Source organism: Brachycentrus maculatus, unplaced genomic scaffold (assembly GCF_059751285.1).
Source record: "Brachycentrus maculatus isolate JH-2025_06_01 unplaced genomic scaffold, ASM5975128v1 h1tg000180l, whole genome shotgun sequence".
Lineage (NCBI taxonomy): Eukaryota > Metazoa > Arthropoda > Insecta > Trichoptera > Brachycentridae > Brachycentrus > Brachycentrus maculatus.
Window position 1 is genome coordinate 1,025,405 of NW_028280931.1, and position 23,461 is coordinate 1,048,865.

The following is a 23,461-nucleotide window of genomic DNA, read 5'->3' on the forward strand; positions in this document are numbered from 1 at the left end:
CATCATTAATCAATTAAGTATTATGGTCCGTTAGGCAAATTGTGAACAATCGTAAAAGAAACACAAAATATATAGGAACATTGTTATAGTTTTAATTGTTTTGTTGTGAGTACAATCCACGAATAGTTTTAACCTAATTTGACTTAACAATGGTCAATAATATTTGCGCTCCAACGAATAATATTAACGGCGATCTCATGTAAAATCTTTATTTCTATATCAGATTTTATTTGAACGTGAATATATTTTTGTAACTTATACATACATGACTATTTAAACAGTATGATTATATTCTCAAGTCAATATTTTCAATCACTAACTATTGGCGTCATATTACATACTGATGAATATACACCAAAAATGTCGATTAACTTTGGGCTATTCAATATTTAATTAGTGTCATTTAAATATTGGAAAATCTCAGATACGGGGTGAATACCAGGTTTAAACATTTTATGATAATGGTAAAGAAAGATTTCATGATTTTAAAATAAAGTTATATAAAAACCCATTAAAATAAGTACTCGTACATGGAAATATTATGGTAATATTGTGTGTCGATTATGATAAAACTCAATCACTTATCGATCAAAATAAAATTTAAAAATATGTACAAAAAAAACCTATTTTGTTGTTGTTTTATTCTTATACATAATTAATAAATAATTATGTTTCACACTTATTCATTTATTAAATGCAGTTCTACTTTTTTAGGTAGATTTTTTAGGTAGACTTTTTTTTAGTTAGACTTTTTTCAATAAAATATAACACGTGTCAGATATATAAAAAATTAAAAGTTAAATTGGCATTGGCAAAACCTATTTTGTGGTTGTTTGATTCTTATACTAAATTTACTTATGTATACATGTATGAGATTTTTTTACACATTTGAAGTGATTTGCAGAACGAGTGGGAAGAAAAAAGGCATTGCTAAAATGTATGTAAAAATGTCAAAAACATTGACATTCTCAGGCTCAAGAGCTGCTCTGACGTCAAATGGTAGGCGTTCGAATGCTTAAATAATTATCGTTATTTTAATTCGCAGAACGCAAGAGTGGCTAATGAATGTAGGTATTGTTTATAACGAGTCCACCTTTTTTAGCTGTGTTTTTATATGAGACTACATAGAATTGTGTTCATTCTCAGTACCTCGTTATTTGGATCAAGCTATAGTCACACACATATCAAAAAATATATATTTATTGCATAACAGTACAGTTAATATTTAATGATACAAAAAAATCCCATTGCTGTTCACATTTTTCTGAGAAATTTCCTGAGTGGACAGTTCCTCTAAAATAAGACGCATACTTATATTTTAATTAGTAAGTAATTCTGCGTATTACAATATGATTCTAGAATTACGAGTATGACAGTTATACTCTTTCACTTCTTTTTGAATTTACGTGAAATCAATGGAAAACCAATATTGTAATTATATCTTGAATATACAATATATATTTTTAATCACGTATTCTTGACGGTCAATATGTGATTGAGAGTGTTTTTATAAATGATTTAATATTTTATAAATGTTCTCTGATAACACAACAAGAAAATTTATTTTTTTAAAAACAACTCAACACATTGTCATTTTTCCTGTAAAATTATCTTCAATATTCAAAATTTAAAGTACGAGATTTAAAAAAGATGTACTATTTATATACGATACATTATATAGCATTCTATATAGAAAACAATCTGCAATTGAATCAGGTATACCAGGAAGATGTTAAGGACCAAATTATTATCATATTACAGGTGTATTTAGAAACGAGATATGGAAAAATTTATACCAGGCAAGGATGCGATTTATACAAAGGAAAATCATAAGTTTTGTGGTTACGTACTGTCGTCGTCTAATTTAAATCGGAATGTTGATTCTGTTGTTTATTATCAAATTACGAAGCTAACACAATAGGATTAGAGCAATTTTCACATACAAACGTAGTACTTGAGGTGTCGGAGCGTGACACAGTCGGGAAGACATCGAGTTATATAAAATTAAGTACAGGCGGACCTCATCTTTCGCACATTCGACTTTCGCACAATTTGATATTTTGCACATTAAAAAAAAACTTTATTTTGCCAATAATGCAAAAATGATTTGTTTCCATACAGTTGTTTTCCTTTCACACTATGAAATGCATATGAACCAGGTACGTACTGTGAAAAGTGTTATGTATGTACTGAATTGAATGTGATCCCAATGGAGAACTGATATCTCAAGTGCGTAGGGCGTTACATAACTCTCTAAGAAAATAAAAAAAATAGAAAAATACAACTCTTGACAAGTTTATTAAGAAAATATCGTAAATATAAAAAAATATTTTATATTTCTGCTTTTGAACATTTAACTTTTGCACAAATTTTCAGGAACCGATCATGTGCGAAAGTTGAGGTCCGCTGTACCTCTTTCATCAGGCATAGCAACACGAATGTTGAGTGGCAGTTGGTCAGATGGTGAGAATTGTAGAGTATTATTGTGCTATAGTAGGCACTGGATACTGGGTACCGGCGGCGTGGCCCTCCTTGACTGCCCTTATAAGTTCAGAAGGCGTGAGGGCTTTGTAGGTTACAAGCGCCATCTGTCGCGTGACCTTGGCACTATATATTGGGTTCCTTATGCGCAGAAATCGACAACCATTTATTGCCTTTTTAAAGAACTTACACTATTTTAAAAATGCAGTCGAAACGTGACGCATGTGCAGCAAAACGATGTTCGATAGATATTCGAATAGTAAAATAAGGACAAAATGCAAGGCTGAGATAAACCTTATTAATAAAATTAATAAATTGAAAAAGAAACGAATACTTTTAATTAATGTATGTATATAACATTTTAGATTTTCTTAAGGATGAAATGAAATGAACAAATCAAATAAATAATTAATATTTATTTAACAGTACGTTGAAATCGACTGTATTATAAATAAAAATGCTTAAATAGATCAGGCTAAACTCACACAACATCCCTTACTAATAATATTCATCATAAAATATCGAAGAGAAATATGAACCTGATTCAGTGATTCTGAAACATTAGTACTGAATAATTTTTTGTAAATATTTATTATTTAAATATTTTTAGGTAACAGAGTAAGATATTGATTTCTAAATTACTATAAATAATCCAAGCTACAGAAAATTTTAAAGTCCCAAATAATCACTGGTTTTCGATCCCTATAATTCTCACATCAATGAGCAAATGCATAATGCGCGAATAGTTTTGATCACGATTCAATACCCACAGTTAGTTGGGATTTATTTCTATTTAAACTAACATACACCAATACAAGCTTATTTAAACAGTATTATGATATTCAGAAGTCAATATTTTCAATCCCTAACCTTGCCACCGATTCGCTTATTGGCGTCATATTAAACGCTAATGAATTTACACCAAAAACGTCGCTTAATTGTCGGCTATTGAATATTTAATTCGTGTCATTTAAATATTGGAATATTTCGATTACGTGGTGGATACCGGTCATTAAAATTTAATGATATTGGTTAAGTAAGATTTCATAACTGTAAAATTAAGTTATTTCAAAACGCATAAAAATAGGTGCTCGTACATGGAAATATAATATAAATATTGTACATAAGTACTTTATATTAAGTAATAAAATAACAACGATAGGTTTATTTACTTTTATTTGATGAGCAACTGTGTTTCTTCGTTATCGACATCCTCTGACTAGTGAAGTACCGGATACGACGAAACCCAATCGTTTTTCAAACAAAACAAAATAATTAAAAATGGAAAGAAAAAACTATTTTCTTCTTCTTCTGCTTGGTGTAGGCCTTGTGGCCTGTCCTTTTCAACCCCAAGGTAGTCGACTACCGGGCAGACCACCAAAGAAAAACAAATTTTGTTGTTGTTTTATTCCTATATATCGCAGTCATACAGGAGAAAGTGACCAAGTGCATTTGTTTACAAAAACGTGATCATTGACTATTTGATATCTTACTAGCTTAATATTGCCCTGAAAAAATCCCAAAGGATTTTTAACTTGGAAGTATAATATATTGACTTGTTGAAAATGACTAACCGCATTGATGTTTATTTTCTTGCTAAGCAAAAGTGACTTAAATGGCCCTCCAGAACATTTTACGTTTTGTAAGTTGGTCACTTCCTCCTGTACGACGACGATATACCTAATAAAACGATTACTCTTATGCTAATGCAATTTTACCTAGAAATATCTGGAAACAAAAAAATATACATAAAATCAATGACTTGCTTTAATAAAAATTTTGCACGTGTCAGTTAAATTTAAGTTAAGTTAAGGTTAAATTTGCACTGGACGTTTCAGAGGATTATGTTTGTTACTTGTAATGTAAAAATCTAGCCCCATGTGAAAAGAAACAATATTATCCTTAATTAATAAGGACGTTAGTCAAGCGTTAGTTTATTTTTAATCTACCAGTTTTGTTCACCGCCAGCAAAAGGAACAAAATCTTCAAATTATGTTTATTTTTTTCAAATAAACTTAATGTATTAAAAAAACTGTAGCTTTATTTCCAACGACATTAAACTCAACCCATATGACAATGAGATGTTAGTGGTAACATTTTCAAGGAACGAGGGGTGGGACAGGTTGTGTGATGTACCTTGTATTTACCTGTGGAATTCATTTACAAAACAGCTGACCAAGCAATTACACGCGAATTTTACATGGTCATTCAACATACAGTAACAAATTATTACTGAAATTACAACACTGCTCAGTTCTCAGTTCTCAAAAGTGCTCAGTTCGTCGTTTCACGAGTATGTAACACAACTATGAATAGGTACATTTATATTTTCATGTCAAGACTAACGAAATGTTATATTAAAGATCATTAGGAGTTTCTCCACATTCACGAGACACGGATTATTCAAATTCACGGCCATTTCTATAATATTTCCAAAATGAAACTATGCAATGTGTCATACAATGACAATGACCAAAAAGGAAACAATGCCGAAAATACGTGAAGACTTTCAGACAACCTCTACAATACAAGCCGCGACGAATTATAAACAGTTTTATCATTTAAAGAGAATATAATGTAGCTTTATTCTCTTGTGAATTCCGAGGGTCCAGAGAAGGAAATATTTGAAGTCGTTTGGATGTTTCAAATTTATATTTTTTTCCTGCCATTCATAATATATCAAGGCCAAAAAAATAATGGATGCTGCAGAGAGAAAACATGATTTGAAGTCATGGCCTAGGTGACGTTACCTATGACAGAAGGATCTATAACCTTAGGATGTGGAGTGCTGACTCCAACAGTCTACAAAGATAATAAGTTGGGATGGAGGCAGGAAGAAGAATTCATAATATGTATATATTTTTGCATATATCACAACAGATGTATGTGTTCGTAAGCGACATTTTTTACGTAATCGATATTTGATCAAATTTATCAATGAAAATAACCAGTTTTTGTATTCTGATTAAAACATCTACAGTAATTTATTTAATAATATATGTAGTATAGTAATAATTAAAAATAATAATATTGTTGTCTATCTCCATAGTGTAGGGGTTCAAACATGTTTCTACCGCAATTGAGGTTCCGGGTTCGAATCCCAGAAGATTAATATATAAATAAATAGTGAGTGATTTTTGACTAAAATATTTAGTTAATATTACCCTCGACAGGTGTTTGAAACGTAGGGCCACTAACCTTTTCTTAATTATGTAACGAAAAATAACACTATACTATGCAGTACCAACAGATGGGGATAAGAGTTTGATGAAAAAAGTTATATAAATGAATTCAAAATTTAAAAACACGTATGAAGAATGGACATACAACTAATAATGATTTATCACCTCAGTTTGCGCAACAGATGAGAAGACAGTAAAAAAAAACTTGTTACCCAACTCTCAATTAATTACCAATTTTACGTGTCCTTACATCTTCATTCGAAAATTAAAGTAGAGTTTACATTAATCGACTTCATGGGTCGCTCACTCCGATAAGAGTTTCAGACAGAGTATCTTACAGCAATGTGAAAAGTTGTTCTCCGAATCCGGCAAGTATCCTCGTTTTTATATATATATGTATAATACAACATACACAATATTTCTATAATATTATTACGTCTGCATCGCCAAACATGTCGCTGAAGAGCATTTCAAGTTTTGGGGGTGACTGGTTATTCCACTTTTTGTCCATTATTTCATAGTCAGTTGCCTTGTATTCAGGTGCTCAAAGAATAGTAGTTCAAAATGAGCGTCAATATAAAAATAAAACTCTCGTATAAGACCACCTTTTGAGTTTATTAATTTAAACACGACTAGTTTCTAGAACTAAGATGTTCTCATCAACAAGTGAAAATACAAACTGATGACCCAGTTTACTGTATAGAATTTTTAAATCGATTTTTTTACGATGTTTCTAAAGGAAGTGTATCAAAATTGCGAACATTTTGGACCACAGGTCGATGACCAATTGTTAAACTCGATATAAGCTATTAATAATATGACTTTTTAATATAATTAATATTTTTTATTCATATTTCAACATAGATTAAGAACGATATGGAAGTCTGGGCATTCACAAGGCTTGTCAAATGCTATTTTGAATGATTACTGTATATATGTGTATATATGTGTAATATTCACTAGTCTACCCATCAAACCCTGTTAATACGCAGTCTTCTACATTCTTCATCATCTATGTTGACATATCAATAAGAATCTTGATATAAATTACTCCTGAGGTGAGTGAAAGCGAGAATTTGTGAACTATTATTACTAAATTTTAATATAATATTCGTATATTATTTTTGACATCTCATCAATGATGAAGAAGAATATGAAAGTCTGTGCATTTACGGATTCATTCTCATCTCACCAATAGATGTCTCTAGTGAAGTTCTAGTGATTCAAGAACAATGTTTCGAAATTGGTTCATATATGTAGAACTTCCAAGAATTTGAGTAGCGTGGTTGTCAATAATTGGTAGAATTGGTAAATGTTACACGTGTGTAAAGTGATCACTTAAACCAGCCTTTAACGGTCATCAGCCCCGTAAATGCTCAGACATCCATATTCTCTTCATTTTTGATGAGATGTCAAAAAATAATTGAAAAATAACTCCTTTAATTGGAGATAATCCAGATGTGCGAACAAGTATTTGGACACACTCAAAATGTTGTAATATTCGTATTATGACGGAAACACAGAAGCTTGATATTGTGTTGGTATCTAGAAGATATCTCGCCATTCATAAAAATATCTTAAATGATTTCTAAATGCTAGTTATATTGCTTCCAACAATCATTCACGTTCAAGAATCATTTACATTCATATGTTACGTAATGTAAAAGGTTTTAAAACAAACGTGGAGGCATACTTCATAAATCACTGTTTAGACTAAAATCAATAAGTGTTATCATGGAAGGTTACATAGCTGTGAATGGAAAACATTGATAATATTTTTTTCATTTACAAGACGACTCCCACGCCTTGACTTTTGTTAAATAAATCATGGCTAAGGCCAAAACCGAGTTAATGTTACAGATCTGCTAGCTCAAAAATATTCAAACAACCTTGTGGTTATTTAATAAGAGAAAAAAACGATTTTTTAAATACTTTTCTTTCAATCTTTCATTCTATAAACATGGACAGGCAAAAATTAATCTTATAATGTAAAGTACATACATTATTTTCCAAAATTTTATAATCACGTATGCTTTGTATTTATATTACAAAGAACACTCAAGTATTTTTGTATTCAGATATTCAGATATTTTTGTATTCTTAAAAGTGTAATCTTTTTTTAAATTCATATAAAATATATGTGTGTATTTGTGTGTACACCATATATACCCAAACACGTGCACACGCACACACACATATATAACACAAACAAAATTTACTCAATACTGCTCTGCAGATTTTTTTACTTCTAAATTTCATTTATTTGTTAAAAAAAAAAAAAAAAAAAATATATATATATATATATATATATATATATATATATATATATATATACATATACATATTTATATATGTATATATATATATATATATATATATATATATATATATATATATATATATATATATATATATATATATATATATATATATATATATATATATATATATATATATATATATATATATATATATATATATATATATATATCAACGACATCAAAAATGCGGAAACCCATCAAGCCACCTTATGTGTCTTGACGGAGTTTTTTTTTTCAAACTTTTATCTGTTTTAATACATACACGAGAAAATAAATAAAGTAAAATATACTAAAACAAATTTTAATAATTATGCTAAGATACAGTTAATTTAGTTCTGAATTCAGGTTTGACCATAAATTAAGGCCAAGGTCTCAGGCGTTCTTTTTTTTAGAATATACATTGGAATTCGAATTTTCAGAAAACATATGTGTATTGAAAAAAATATATCTCCTTACCTTTCAATAACTATTTTCTTTTCAAGAACTTTTTTGTTCTACAAAATCGATGTTTTATGAAAAAAAATCTATTACGTCAAATGTCATCTGAGTTTAGAGAAAATAATATTGCGATTTATCGTATATTGGGTCTAATATTATACGATAGCTACGCTGCTATACTATACCAACATACAAACGAGGTTCATAATGAAATGGACAGCTAGAGTAAATATTTGTTCAATGTGAAGACTCGAGAGTTATATTTTTGTTATGGCATCACATCTTGAAGAAGTAGGAAGCTGACGATTACACAATAAAGAGGATTTCGAGATGTTACTTTGAACTGTCCACATGTTATCTCACATCAATACAAAATCGTTATAAAGCGTATTTGTTCCTATGATCGAGATGAGTATTTCAATATGTAAAAATAAAGTCCATAACTTTGTTCGTCAATATCGATTTTGACTCCCGACTTCTCTCTTTCGAAAGGTATCTCGAAAGGTACAAAAAATATGAGTGGTTAAATCGTGAATATTATATATTGTATAAAATAATCATTTAAACCAAACGATGACAGATCGCGAGAACTTTAAATGCCTAGACTTTCTTATTCCCTTCTCACAAAGTTCTTTGTATCTTATGAGATTTCTACAATATAAAATCTTTAAAACAATAAATGTATTAGTATAACCGTAGTTTTTCCGCCTTCATTGAGTTATTACGTTTGAGTTTCATTCATGAATTTTGAGTTATTATCTATGGGATCAACAAATAAATAAACGATCAATGTCAAAAACATGAGAAAGGGTTATTTTAACTTTTAATTCTTAATAAATAATTTATAACATATAAGAAGCGTTATACACAAAACATTGAGTATGTGTATTTAAATATCATATATATATATAATAACACCCACTTTACGAAGATTTTTTGTTTAATTTTCGTAACATGTATAATACTTTTTACATTATTCAAATGTATATCTTCGAAAAAAAATACAAAACTGTCTATAAAAATAATAATGATATTCACACAGCTGGATATTATAATATTTACATAACGTAAGTACACGATAAAAGTGATCATCACACATGTCCAGCAAAATTCCATGAAGATTCTAACAGTCATAGAAAATTGAAAAATATCAAATAATTTGGCCAGCAGTTGTCAACATGATCAGCGTCAAGTTCGAGAGCCTTCTATGAAATGCCTTATTTTAGATGTACAGCGAACAAGCAATGCAAACTTCGCCTAAAGATATATCTTAATCCCTGGACCACGGGACTTGTTTTAATGTACCTTATTACGGGACTATCGTAAAATGTACGACGGTAAAAATACTCACATTTTACCGAAAGTGTTCACTAAAAATATTTTTCCAAAATCAGTACAAAATGTTATTTGAGAACTATATATTAAATACGAACATAAAATATAGGTAAAAAATTTAAATACATTCTACTAGTCATTACATTATTAACTCGGTGCTCGCCATAGATCAGATGTCCGTCATATATTCTAGGATTAAGTAATATGTACCGAGACTCTTAAGGACATAATTTTTTACTAAATACATGAATTCAAGAGAATCATGCACAAGGTTGAGCGAGAATGCACTGGTTGATGCTACGATTCTCCCTTTCCTCCAATTCCTTTCCAATATAGCAGTAATATCCTTCACCTAAACACTCGGCAACTGTATTCTTTTATAAACACAATTTCACTCTTATACCAATGAATCTGGAGTGCAAAAACTCGCCTTTAACGATCAGATTTACACAGTACTATAAAAAATATTTTTAACCTTAAACTAGCATGTAAGAGCAAGATTAGATGTAATTAAAATTGAATAACGATATTACCAAACTTGCAGTTTTTTTTAATATCTTTGAATATATTTTTACGTGTTTCGATGCATTCCGCACCATTTTCAAACACCGTGTGGGAAGCTAGAAGTCTAGATAACAATATTTTTAAGTCACTTATGGTGTTTGAAAATGATGTCACAATAGATTTCATGAAATAGTAGTATTTTTAAGTAAAACTTAAATTAAAAATGGATAGATATTTCCACAAAGTGACTGCCCAATAAATAAATCAAACTCGAGGCATTTTTAATCATTCAATTTAACGTATGTCAAAAATACATTATATAACTTACTCACTTTACACGGTATTTATACGATATACGTGTGCGTTGAATTTTTTTTAGTCATTTAATATATTTACATTTTTATTTATAACATAATACATTTGAATCATTTATACATATGGAGAACTTTTATATTTCGATTCGCTGTATCTCTCCATAAAAGAGACTGCGCTCTTGTGCTTGGAGAGGGACTTACACTCGTGGTTTAATGTTATATAATAAAAGATATAACTGTTTTTTTTTTTAATATTTTTTCAAGATTTAACTGTATAGAGCTTTAATTTTTTTCTTAAGTAGTTTTATATCATTTTTTTTTTCTTTAGGGAGTCTATTGAAATGTTTGATTGCCAAATATTTGAAGTTTTACAAATAATTTACAAATTTTTGTTAATTTAAAATTCGTTTCGATTTTAACCTGTTTTAGCACGGTAATTGGGACCTTACCGATCCACAACCGTCCTCATCGATCGGTTCATGCACATAATCTTTGGAGAAAGTTATGACACGCGTTGCATTTTTATTTGCCGATATTATTTATGTGATTTTCATAGCAGTTGCCTAACGACTTGATGTAATCACCACCTGAAAATAAGTCATCGTCATCAGGTTTGGTTGGCCACTTTGGATTCCTTTAGCAAGTTATATAACATCAATAAATTACTTTATTGGAAAGTCCTGCTAGCGTATAATATAATATTATGAACGACACTTCGTTAATCGATTTCACTTTTAAAAAGATTTTATCACATACAGGTACTAAATCATATATTCAACGGTGATTTGAATAGGATAAGTCTCCGTTTGAAAAATTGAAATGTGCATGGGTATGATAAAATCGGACCCAAAGTAATTATCATTGAAGGAAATAATAGCAACAATATGAAGTTATTATGATATTGAAAAATAAACACCACATGACTTATCAGTTGTTTTTTTTTAATATTAAATAGATGGTAGTTACTAGATACAAATTCTAGATTGTATGGTATAAATTTATGGTGTTTCTCACATTATTTTAATTCGAAGCTTGTAAATTGCTGCCCCGTCATAAAAGGAAAAATGTCTTTTCAAATTTCCTATACTTTTTCATTTTATTTCTCCAACTGTGAAAATAAATCAGCATTATATACGCCCGTTATAAAGATGGCTATATTTTTGTAATCATTCAAAAGATCTTCCTTTAATGCCCAAAAACTTTTTTCCATCACTTTTCAAGTAGAAGAAACATCGTTTTTTTTAACCACATCACACTTTTTTTTAATTATCTAACGTCCAAGTTAATTATAAACTATGCTCAATAATACACACATTTAAAAAGAACTAGTGAAGAATAATACATTTACTTTAATAAGAACACAATTTTTTTTTAAAGCAAAAAAAAATATTTTTACTTTATTCTGAGAATAATAATAAATCTTTTATATATTTCATTTAAAAATAACATTTAATGTTTTTCATATTATTAACACTTATATAATGTTTTTCATACGCAAAAAATATTATTTACTTTTACTTATTTGTGCAATAAAGAATATACGTATTTGTTTGTATGAGATTATTTAAACGTAGGTATACTTACATGTATAATATATAAAATAAATATGTTGGTATCTTCATATTGGTATTCCAACCAATTAAAGACCTCTATTCAAGATGACGATAAACTATTTTTCACATTAAAACCTATTAGTTTTTCATGTAATGGATTAAAACTTCTGAAGCGAAATGACTTCATCGAGATGAAAAAAATTAAGCTGACAGGTATAATTAATTAATCAATTCAAATATTCGTTGAGAACGAGATCTTCGTATAATACGTAGTAGGTATAACAAACTATTATGTAGATTTAGCAACTAACTCATCAACTGGAGACTAACATCACATTGGCAATGCAGTACATGAAATATTTAAGACTAAATATTTTTGCTTTAGTCTGTTCTACAGTGCTAGTTAAATTGCTACCGAGACGCTGGCTATTTCAAATGAAGACCTTTGAAAAAAAATGACACATGTCATAAAATTATATTTTTACAGAGGATAGTAAAATCCTAACATCTTTGTTAGCATTATCTTTCTACAGTTGTGTGTAATCATGGACAAAGTTTTTTTTAATAATTAATTTTTTTTACTGATTGGTTTATCCCAAAGTGAATAGGCTTAAAAACCTTGGTGTTAATTAAAAGATATATAATAATTAAAGAAAACACTTCGTTTTTTACCACTTGAGTTTAATTATAGACTACATGTTTCAGAAGCTAAACTTCCATCATTCAGGTCTGTATAATAACTAAAATATAAAATATAAAATTGTTCTATAAATAAGGATAGGGGGAAAGTAAGGGGAAGGGGTTAGTCAAGGAACGGAGTTTGAAAACAAAGGAAAAATTGAAAGCAATGGCGAAGAATTTTGAAACAATATATTATTTAATAAATTATTATTAGAATTCAGGTTTTTTTGTATTTCTAAATTTTCAAGATAATTCATAATTTGGCCTTTATATGGAACAAGGTGTAATAATTTTAATTTATGGGAGTGAAATGAGTGATTAGTATCTATTATAAGAACTGAAATCCTGTTTTATTGTACGAAATAATATAAAAATTCTTTTAAAATATCTGCATTGTGAATTAACCCATATATTACACCCTATTGAATGGGATATCTTTGATGATAAGGTACGATATTTCGCAAGTATTGCAGCATTTCAAAAGAAGATTAAATTAGATAAAAAACTGAAATTACTTATTGAAAATCAATCCACCCAAACTAAATTTGACTGTGTAAATTCATCGAACCATAAATTTAGTGATCGTGTAGTAAATCTTTCGCAACATAATTTTCCTGATAACGAAATGAACCTTTTGAGAAAAGGTTTGAAATACAATATTCAAAATGCAAGTGAAAAACCCTTAATTCAATTAGCAGTGGATACAGAGGCTGCTCTTTGGAAAGAATCTCCATCTCTAAAACATCGATGTGCTGATTTATTTAAGAACATACCGAAAGTAAAGAAGAATGTGAACAATGAAAGTGTTTTGGTTAACAATATAAAACAGACTTTAAATGATAAAGAACTTATTTTTACTAGATCAGATAAAGGAAATAGCATTGTCATTTTAAATCAAACTGATTACATAAACAAATGTAAAGAGTTTTTGGATAGTGAAAAATTTGAAATTTTGAAAAAAGACCCAACGATTAAATATCAAACGAAATTAAAAGAAGTACTTAAACGTTGCCCTACTATCATTGTTGATAATATTAAAGATTTTATTATTAATAAAAATCCCCAAATTCCAAGATTATACGGGTTACCTAAATTACACAAAATAAATGTTCCAATTAGACCAGTTGTATCATACGTGAGTGCGCCAAATTATAAACTTTGTAAATTACTAAATCATTTAATTATATGTCATAAAAATTTTTCACCAACATATAGCATAAAGAATACTTTGGAATTTATTGAGAAAACTAAATATTTAAATATTCCTTCTAATGCTAAAATTATTTCATTTGATATTGTAAATTTATTCACAAACGTCCCAATAGATGATGCCAAAAGTGTTTTTATGAAACTATTATGTGATTCAGATTTAGATGATTTGTATGTAAAAGAAATGACTAGAATTTATGATATTTGTACATCTCAAAATTATTTTGAATTTAATAGCTTAATTTATGAACAACGAGACGGACTCCCAATGGGTTCTCCTCTTTCGCCAGTATTAGCTGATATGTTCCTTAATGATTTTGAGACAGAATTATTAAATTCTAATCATCCTATTGTAAAAACATGTATTTTTAGATGGTTTAGGTACGTTGATGACATTTTTTGTATTTTTATTGGTACTGATAGACAATTAGATTCATTCCTTACCCACATCAACACTTTACATAATAATATTAAATTTACCATGGAAAAAAATGACGATAATACCCTAAATTTTCTTGATTTATCGATTAAAGTTATAAATAATAAATTAGATTTTAATATATATCGTAAACCAACACACACTGACACAGTCATTCCAGCTGATTCCATTCATCCCATTTCACATAAAATGGCCAGTTTCCATTCATTATTAAATAGACTAATTAATATCCCCCTCAGTAACTCAAATTATAATCGTGAATTAAACACAATTAAACTAATAGCAAAAAACAACGGGTATAATAGCGCGCTAATAGATAAAATGTTAAAAAATAAAATTAAAAATAATTTTACCAAAAAATACATATATTCAGCACCTAATAATGATTCAATAAAAAATAAATCTTGGCGAAAAATTTTATATACGGGTTCAATAACTAAAAATATTTCGAAAATCTTACCCTCCCATATCCAACCTGCATATTATACAAATAATAATTTACATAAAATCCTCGATAACTCAAAATCTAAAATTGATTTATTACAAAAAAGTGGTGTTTATGAAATTTCGTGTGGAGATTGTGATAGAAAATATATTGGCCAAACTGCGAGAAATTTAAAGATTAGAATTAAAGAACATCAAAGCGGTCTTGTTAGTAATTATTTTTCGGAATTTGCAAATCATATAATAGATACTAATCACTCATTTCACTCCCATAAATTAAAATTATTACACCTTGTTCCATATAAAGGCCAAATTATGAATTATCTTGAAAATTTAGAAATACAAAAAAACCTGAATTCTAATAATAATTTATTAAATAATATATTGTTTCAAAATTCTTCGCCATTGCTTTCAATTTTTCCTTTGTTTTCAAACTCCGTTCCTTGACTAACCCCTTCCCCTTACTTTCCCCCTATCCTTATTTATAGAACAATTTTATATTTTATATTTTAGTTATTATACAGACCTGAATGATGGAAGTTTAGCTTCTGAAACATGTAGTCTATAATTAAACTCAAGTGGTAAAAAACGAAGTGTTTTCTTTAATTATTGTAACATGTCTTACCACAAAGTTAATGCCGAAACAATAAATAAAATAAAAGATATATAAATGACCTCCTCTTTCTTATATTCATATTCATATCATAAAAGTATTTTGGAAAGTTTTTATCCAATAAAATTGTAGGCAAATGTTTTATATATTTTCATTTATTGATTAGGCAGTCACTGTGTGTCAACTCGAACGAGACTTTTTTTATAAAATACTTTTATAAAAACTCATATACGTCTATTTTGCCTACGATTTATCTTGTGTATTTTTGCGAAATAGGGAAAAACTAATTAAGATGCATATTTTTTTATTATAATTAATGATTCCTAGCAAATTTGAGATCCGCACGACGTTTTAAAAGATAGATAACAAAATGTGGCAAAGACGAATATATTTTAAGGCATGTACAAATCAAACATATCCCGATATTATCACGACATTTTAAAATAACAATAAAACAACATCGTAGTCAAACATGAACATCCGAGGAGTTTATCTTTAAACTAACATAGTTACATCAGCAAAAAATCGTTTTGTAGACAAGGTCCATTACGCAACAGACAAAAAAACTTGTTCACATACTTAAAAACATTACGAAGTTCAAGCTTCAAAATGACACCGGTTAAAAAAATGGTTAATCAAGTGTTGGAAACAGTTTTATCTTAATCATTTTACAAATGTGTGAGGAGTCGTCGCGCTGAGTTTCATAATTCATACCCATAACACAACCTGTTTCTAGTGTTCTGGACCTAAAGTGTAACAGATGTCAACGTAAAATAATAGGCCGACCCTGAAACGTACATTACGTGGTAGGTAGATATCTATCCGCATAGTTCACGTTACCGGAGTAACGTGTTATTATAGTATGTAGTAGACAGGTGCCGAAGGCCGCAAGTGGAGTAATCAGTACAGCTGAATAAATTAATCATTACCTAGTATTTGTTCATCTTATTGGAATATTACTCACTCGATCTTAAAATACGTCCAGCCATGTGTTCTATTTGAAGTGTTGAAATTTGTCGAATGTTTGAAAAGATACATGGCACGCACGTTGACTCGTTGTATTCACAGTATTCTGATAACATTCAACTGAAAACACTCAACACGAAGGAAGTAACAGATATTTTAGAATAATAATCTCGGGTACTACGGCAAAAGATTAGTTTTTAAAATGAAATAAGTTTATAAATAACACCTCACTGAGATTTAAGTTAACTGGTTTCAGCATGTACCCGTCTCTTCGTCAGGACTACACCAGCATGCAAATACTATCCACCATTACCATATCAGTATTGACGCACTTATGCCTACAAAAATATGCATCAAAAACTCGTAAATTAGTGCATATTAGTGTGGTACTGGTGTAATACTTGTCCTGAAGAAGAAAAGGATTCACTTTGAAACCAATATACTATAATCCTAGTGAGTATAGTATTTTACTAAAATGACTAATATTTTGTTAAGATGACTGAAGATAGTGTAAATGCCAAAGTAATATAAGTTTAAAAATCATAATCCTGTTTTTGAGTGTGCTCAAATTTTCATTCACAATTCTTCTTCATCCTTTCTATGATTATATGTAAAAAAAAATATTTTATTTTAATAAGAACTGATCATACGTATTTCTTTTAGTAAAAAGTAAAGTATTTAATAATTTCAATAATGTATAGTGTAAACGTTGTAACTGTGATTAAAAATAAATGACGTTGGGATAACTACACTCCCAAAATAATAATAAAATAATAAAGCCCTTATCCGCACCCCAATGGTGCATAGGGCACTGTGTCATATTAACGTAGTGTTATCTTAATCGTGTACACATGAAGGAAAGGTGATCAGCCCTCCGCTTCAGGTACCAGTCCATGGTAATATTGAATAAATATTACAGTGAAAAAATCACTTATATTTATTTTACCCCCCTTGGGAATCGAACCCGGGACCTCCAGAACGGTAGCCGAGCGTGCTGACCATTACACTACGGAGGCGGACAAAAGGCGGACATTACGCTCCCAAAAGTACAGTTAATTATTTAAATCATTATTTTATTATACTTATGAAATAATGTTTAATTATTAATGAATTTAAATAAATGATTAATTTCCCCGCATTGACCCTGTGTGCTTAGTACGGCAGGACAGATGACACTAAACACGGTGTTCCTACCTCAAGGCACTCGGTTATGTCTCGATTTAACATCCAAATTACCTTTTTTCTATGCTTTGATTGATTGTCGGGTCAAGCACCTTACGACAGCTTAAATATCTTGTTTTAGCGAGTTAACGAAATAATACATGTCCGAACAGACGAGAGAGGAAGTTAAACATTTACTTTTTTCTGATTTCATAGTTTATGAAGAAACATTAAACGTGTGTTGGATCGATTAAGCTTTTTGTAGCTTACCACAGGAAATCATCAATATTCTGGGAATAATTGGTTCGCCGTATGAAATCAACGAAATAATCATCTTAATTTTATATTTATGTAAACATCTTTGGATATTTTTGTCGTATTCTTTTTCTTCTTCTTCTTCTGCTTCTTCTTCTGCTTCTTCTTCTGCTTCTTCTTCTTCTTCTTCTTCTTCTTCTTCTTCTTCTTTTGCTTGGTGTAAGCCTTATGGCCTAATTGTCATACAAAGAATGTGAGAAAAGTCATACAAGCTCTTCGCTTCCAAATTTATTTTTTCTTCATCTTCTTGGTCTAGGCCTTTTGGCCTGTTTAGTAAGAAGGATAAGTCTCCTGTAATGTTGATTCCCAGCTGTCAATACATCTCTTTGGTGGTCTGCCTGGGATTCGTCTATCTTGGAATTGGCCGTGCAGTGCAATGTGAGGGAGTCTGGATGGTTCCATTCTCCTAACATGCGCAAAGAATTGTCTTCTTCGTTTTCTTCCCCACCTAACGACGCCTTGGATCTCGCATATTTCTCTTATCCTGGTGTTCCTTGTTCTTTGTTATTGTATATTGCCCATCTTAAATATACCTAACCCTTCAAACTTATTATTTATATGAGACAAACAGATTCAAGAACATTTTGTATATACTTACTTAATATAATACATATGTATATTATTTGGTAGTTAATAATAAACATATGTAATATAAAAGTATTTTATTATTGATTCATAGAAAAAAATGCCCGGTATACACAGTAGGACAAATTACACATTTTGTAATCACAACCACATAATTATATAAGTCCACCTATCCAAATAATAACTATCGTGATCAATACCCATATTCAGATTTTCGTTGAATGTGTAACATCGATTCCAAACCACTTTTTTATTCATCCTGTAAATAGAGGAAGTTACAAAATATTTGACCGGAAAAATGTTGCGTATATTTCCCACAAAAGCTTTCAAAAATAGCATTATGTATTAGGTAGAAGTCGAAACACCATTTATGATTCTATTAAAATTTATTTTAGTGACATCTTATTTGTCTTGCATTGTACGTTATACAATAATATGTTAAATAGAGTTATATAGTACATATCGCTCACTCCTTTCAAGAACGTCATAAATTAAAAAACTTGATTATTCAGGAGAACGTTTTTAAAGTTCAAAAATATAATACAATGTATTCAAAATAAATAACAAGCCACTTATTGAACTTTTTACTGTGCAACAGATCTTTTTAGGTAAAACCTAATTGTTTTTCTTGCATTTGAAAAATATTTAGTATATTTAAAAAAAATAATCAAACAATACTTTTCTTCAAAATGCAAAAACAACACTTTCTGCCCTGTAGCAGATAAATATTAAGTTACAAATATGCCTCTTTTGCTGGGATATAGTACATTTTCTAGGCATTCCGAAAACATGCACAAATGAAAATTGACGATTTTTGATTTATGACGTTCTTGAAAGGAGTGAGCGATATATCAAATTGATCCACAAAAAATTAAGAAAAGAATCATTTATATTATTACCTACTTTTATATGCGCTCATTCGGAAAGCAAAACCTTTTTTTGTTTTTGCTTTTGGTGTACAAATTATTTAATTCAATCACAATTCATACTATAACTGTATTAATACAGAGCATTTTAACAAGTTTACTATCATTTGGGATTATCTCAAACCCAAAAAAAAATATTTAAGCAATGATACAAATAAATATGACATTGTGTATCATGTTTAAAATGGTGAATATTATAAGTGTATAAAGAAAGTAACCAGACAACGATATGTCAGAAGCCCTTAGATGCCAATATTTCTATATTCTTCTCCATTTTTTGATATATCAATAAAAGCGTCACATGAGTAGCTCAATGGTTGAGCTAACCCAGAATTTCATATATCACTCAATTTTGGGTGCCCTGGCAAAAAAAACCTAGAATTTGAGAGTTGAAATTCGGACGCATTTATATACTCGTATATTACGAATTTAAAAAAAGTCGTTTTAGATATTACTATACAATTTATAATTGAAACAAAGTTATTTTAATATCAAATGGAAAATCAAATATTCAAGAGCTCGTTCTCTGTATTGGAGAGAACAGCGTTTTTAATTTTAAGATTGTAAGTAGAAATGTTTAGAAAATTAATTAAAATTATTAAAAAATACTTTTGTAACTATATATAATAATAAAATAAATAAAATAAATTCAAATCATACTCTACAATTTTTTTAAACTATTTTTTTAATATCGTATGAACAAATAACATTATGCCTGAAAATTATATTATAGAGATCATCGTAAGATCAAAAAATATTCGCCCTGATGGTGGGATGTGAGACCTTGGTAATCTATCTATACGTGGAAAGAGCAATGGGTAGATTAAATTAATGGATATCATGAGGATGGATTGCCACCGTGGGACGATGGGCGCCAGATGAAGGTTGCTAATCACTAATCACATGGTAGTCTCCTCAAATTGGGCTCATATCGACGAAAGTATGGTCTCAAATAACCACAATCACTTCCTGACTCGTAATAATACATCAAGATAAAAAGATTTTTATCATTCAATTATTTTGTCCATGGGCGTAGGTGGAAAACTATTTACACAACACTCGGGTAATCAACTTAATCGATTCATCCATCTATCCTTATTATTTAGCTAACGTTTTTTGCGCGAAAAAAAAAATTCGCGCCAAAAAAAATTTCAACTTGAAAATTCTCCAACATTCTCTTTCCTTCGAGCGAAGCGAGAAGTCTGTATCGCGCGGAATCCTCTCCTCTTTCACATTCTATACTTATTTTTCCGTTTAATTTACTTTTTCATTCATCTTTTTCATTTTTAATTTCATCTCCATACTTGCGTGGTTGTTCACGACCACGTGATCGGGGCGGCCATTTTAAATGTCAAACTGACGGCCGTTTTAATTTTTCTATATGGATTCGAATTTTAGCTAAATGCTAAAATATCGCGACGAAAATCGAAAAAGTGAGGTGTACAAACGATTCTAAATTGATTTTTGCATATTCTATTTAATTTTGACAAGGTTTCATTCAGTTTTCAATTTACAGCGCGCGTTCAAAGTCGCCGAATACGGTTTTTCATAGTAATCATTTTTTAACATTTCGAAGCTAAAAACGCCTTTCGCCTACATGTTTTTACATAAACTTCATCTTTACGAGGATGCTCAACTTTAGGCGGTGAAATTTTAGGTCAAAAATAGTTTTTTCGGGTACAATTTGCGAGATGAAAAATCTCCATACTAAAAATTGTCCGTTTTTCATAGACAAAATTGACCGGTTTTTTTCACTGCCCGCCACGAGATTTCACCATAAACGTGTTCAAATTTATAGCCGCCGTCGATTCATGCAAAATTATCCAGTTCTGCGCAATTTTAGTGCACAAATTTGCAATTTTCATTTCTCCATACATCCATCCTTATTATTTAGCTAACGTTTTTTGCGCGAAAAAAACATTTTGGCGCCAAAAATTTTCAATTCAAGATTTCTCCAACATTCTCTTTCCTTCGAGCGTAGCGAGAAGTCTTTATCGCGCAGAATTCTCTCCTCTTTCACATTCTATACTTATTTTTCCGTTTAATTTACTTTTTCATTCATCTTTTTCATTTTTAATTTCATCTCCATACATGTGCCGTTGTTCACGATCACGTGATCGCGGCGGCCATTTCAAACGTCAAACTGACTTTAATTTTAATTTTTCGCCAGCGACTCGAACATTAGCTAAATGCTAAAATATCGCGACGAAAATCGAAAAAGTGAGGTGAACAAACGATTTTCAATAGATTTTTGCATATTCTATTAAATTTTGACCAGGTTTTATTCCGTTTTTAATTAACCGCGCGCGTTTAAAGTCGCCGAATACGGTTTTTCATAGTAAACATTTTTTAATATTATAAAGCGAATAAAGCCTTTCGCCTCAATGTTTTTACACAAACTTCATCTTTACAAGGATGCTCAACTTTAGGCGGTGAAATTTTATGTCGAAAATAGTTTTTTCGGGTACAATTTGCAAGATGAAAAATCTCCATACTAAAAATTGTCCGTTTTTGATAGACAAAATTGACCGGTTTTTTTCTCTGCCCGCCACGAGATTTCACCAATAACGTGTTCAGATTCATGACAGCCGTCGATTCATGTAAAATTATCCAGTTCTGAGCAATTTTAGTGCACAAATTTGCAATTTTCATTTCTCCATACATTTTGTATGGGAGAATTCGAGAGAAAAATTCAGGGCCCTGTGGGAGCAGTATGCCTTACTTCGGTAGGGGCGACCCGTTAGCCAGAGAGAGACGGCAATACGGGTATGAGGTACCGCTTGAAGCGAGACAATCCAAGCGGGGCTTCAGCGAGTGCGAGAAGGCAACATGTCCAATGCATAAGTAAGAGAGAGATGTCTGTATCGGGTATAGTTCCCGCTTTAAGCAAGAGAATGGAATCGATTGTTTTGGTTTTCATGGAACGTTTTGAAAATTATATTTCAACATTTTCCTTTAGAGGGGACCTACCTTTGGAAATAAACGGGGTCAGTTATTAAATATAATAATCGATACATTTTTGTACATCTATTCGTTTTTTAGTACCAAATATCTCTGCAAAGTCATAAACTCCTGGTATTTTATATGAACTTCATGCTTCAAACGAGGTTGTTCTGAACGTTTTAGCCGGCTTATCACTATGACACTTTTCCGTAGGGGTAGGCAGAGAGATGATCTCTATTTTTACAAACATTTTTCGCCTCTTCCACATTCATACATCTCTAAATCTATACAAACCCACCGATTATTTCCAATTCCAACCCAGCCGCCTTCGAGTATTTGACATACCTGATCATGCCAAGTTCTCCTCGGCCTTGCTGTGCTTCTTTTTCCAACTATATACATTCGCCTATTATTTTTGTTCTACCCTTCTTTCTTATGTGTTGAACCATCTCAACTGACTTTTCATATTATTTTATCTACGAGTACCTACCGTAAGTACCTACTTTTGGATGATTCAAGCATTTGCCGTTTGATGGTGCTACTAATAATAATTCGCCAATTTTTTTAATTTTCAAGTACACGTGTACCGAATTTAGTATATCAAGTTTTCCATATAAGACCTCTTTCGTCTTCATTTGCTCCTGGTACGTCGTACTTAAATTATACATAAAAAAGGTTGTTCTGAACGTTTTAGCCGACTTATCATGACGCTTCTCCGTAGGGGTGGGCAGAGAGGATAGAACGCCACAACACTCTGTTTTGCAAACAATCTTCGCCTTTTCCACATTCATTTGCCGAAAGTTTTCCAGTATTAGTTAGTATGGGAAAATTTCGAACACTTTCCGATAGATGGCAGTATCAGTACCGTTTTGCATATTTGTTGAAAATTTACTTCTGCTGAATTTTTCATTATGAATTTTATATAAATTAGAGTTTTAATTCATCTTTTAGTTCCAAATACCTTCTGTATCTTCTGCAATCCTGGTAGAATTATATCGATACCATTCAATAAAGTAGATTGATTTGGATGTTGTGGCTGACTTAACATTAT

At 30.2% G+C, this 23,461-nt stretch overlaps 1 protein-coding gene across 1 annotated transcript in view; it reads right to left on the reverse strand.

Annotated features, from left to right (window-relative positions):
- chas (chascon) overlaps positions 1–23,461 on the reverse strand; it is a 232,952-nt gene that overhangs the window by 195,512 nt on the left and 13,979 nt on the right. The gene's annotated exons all lie outside the window — the stretch shown is intronic.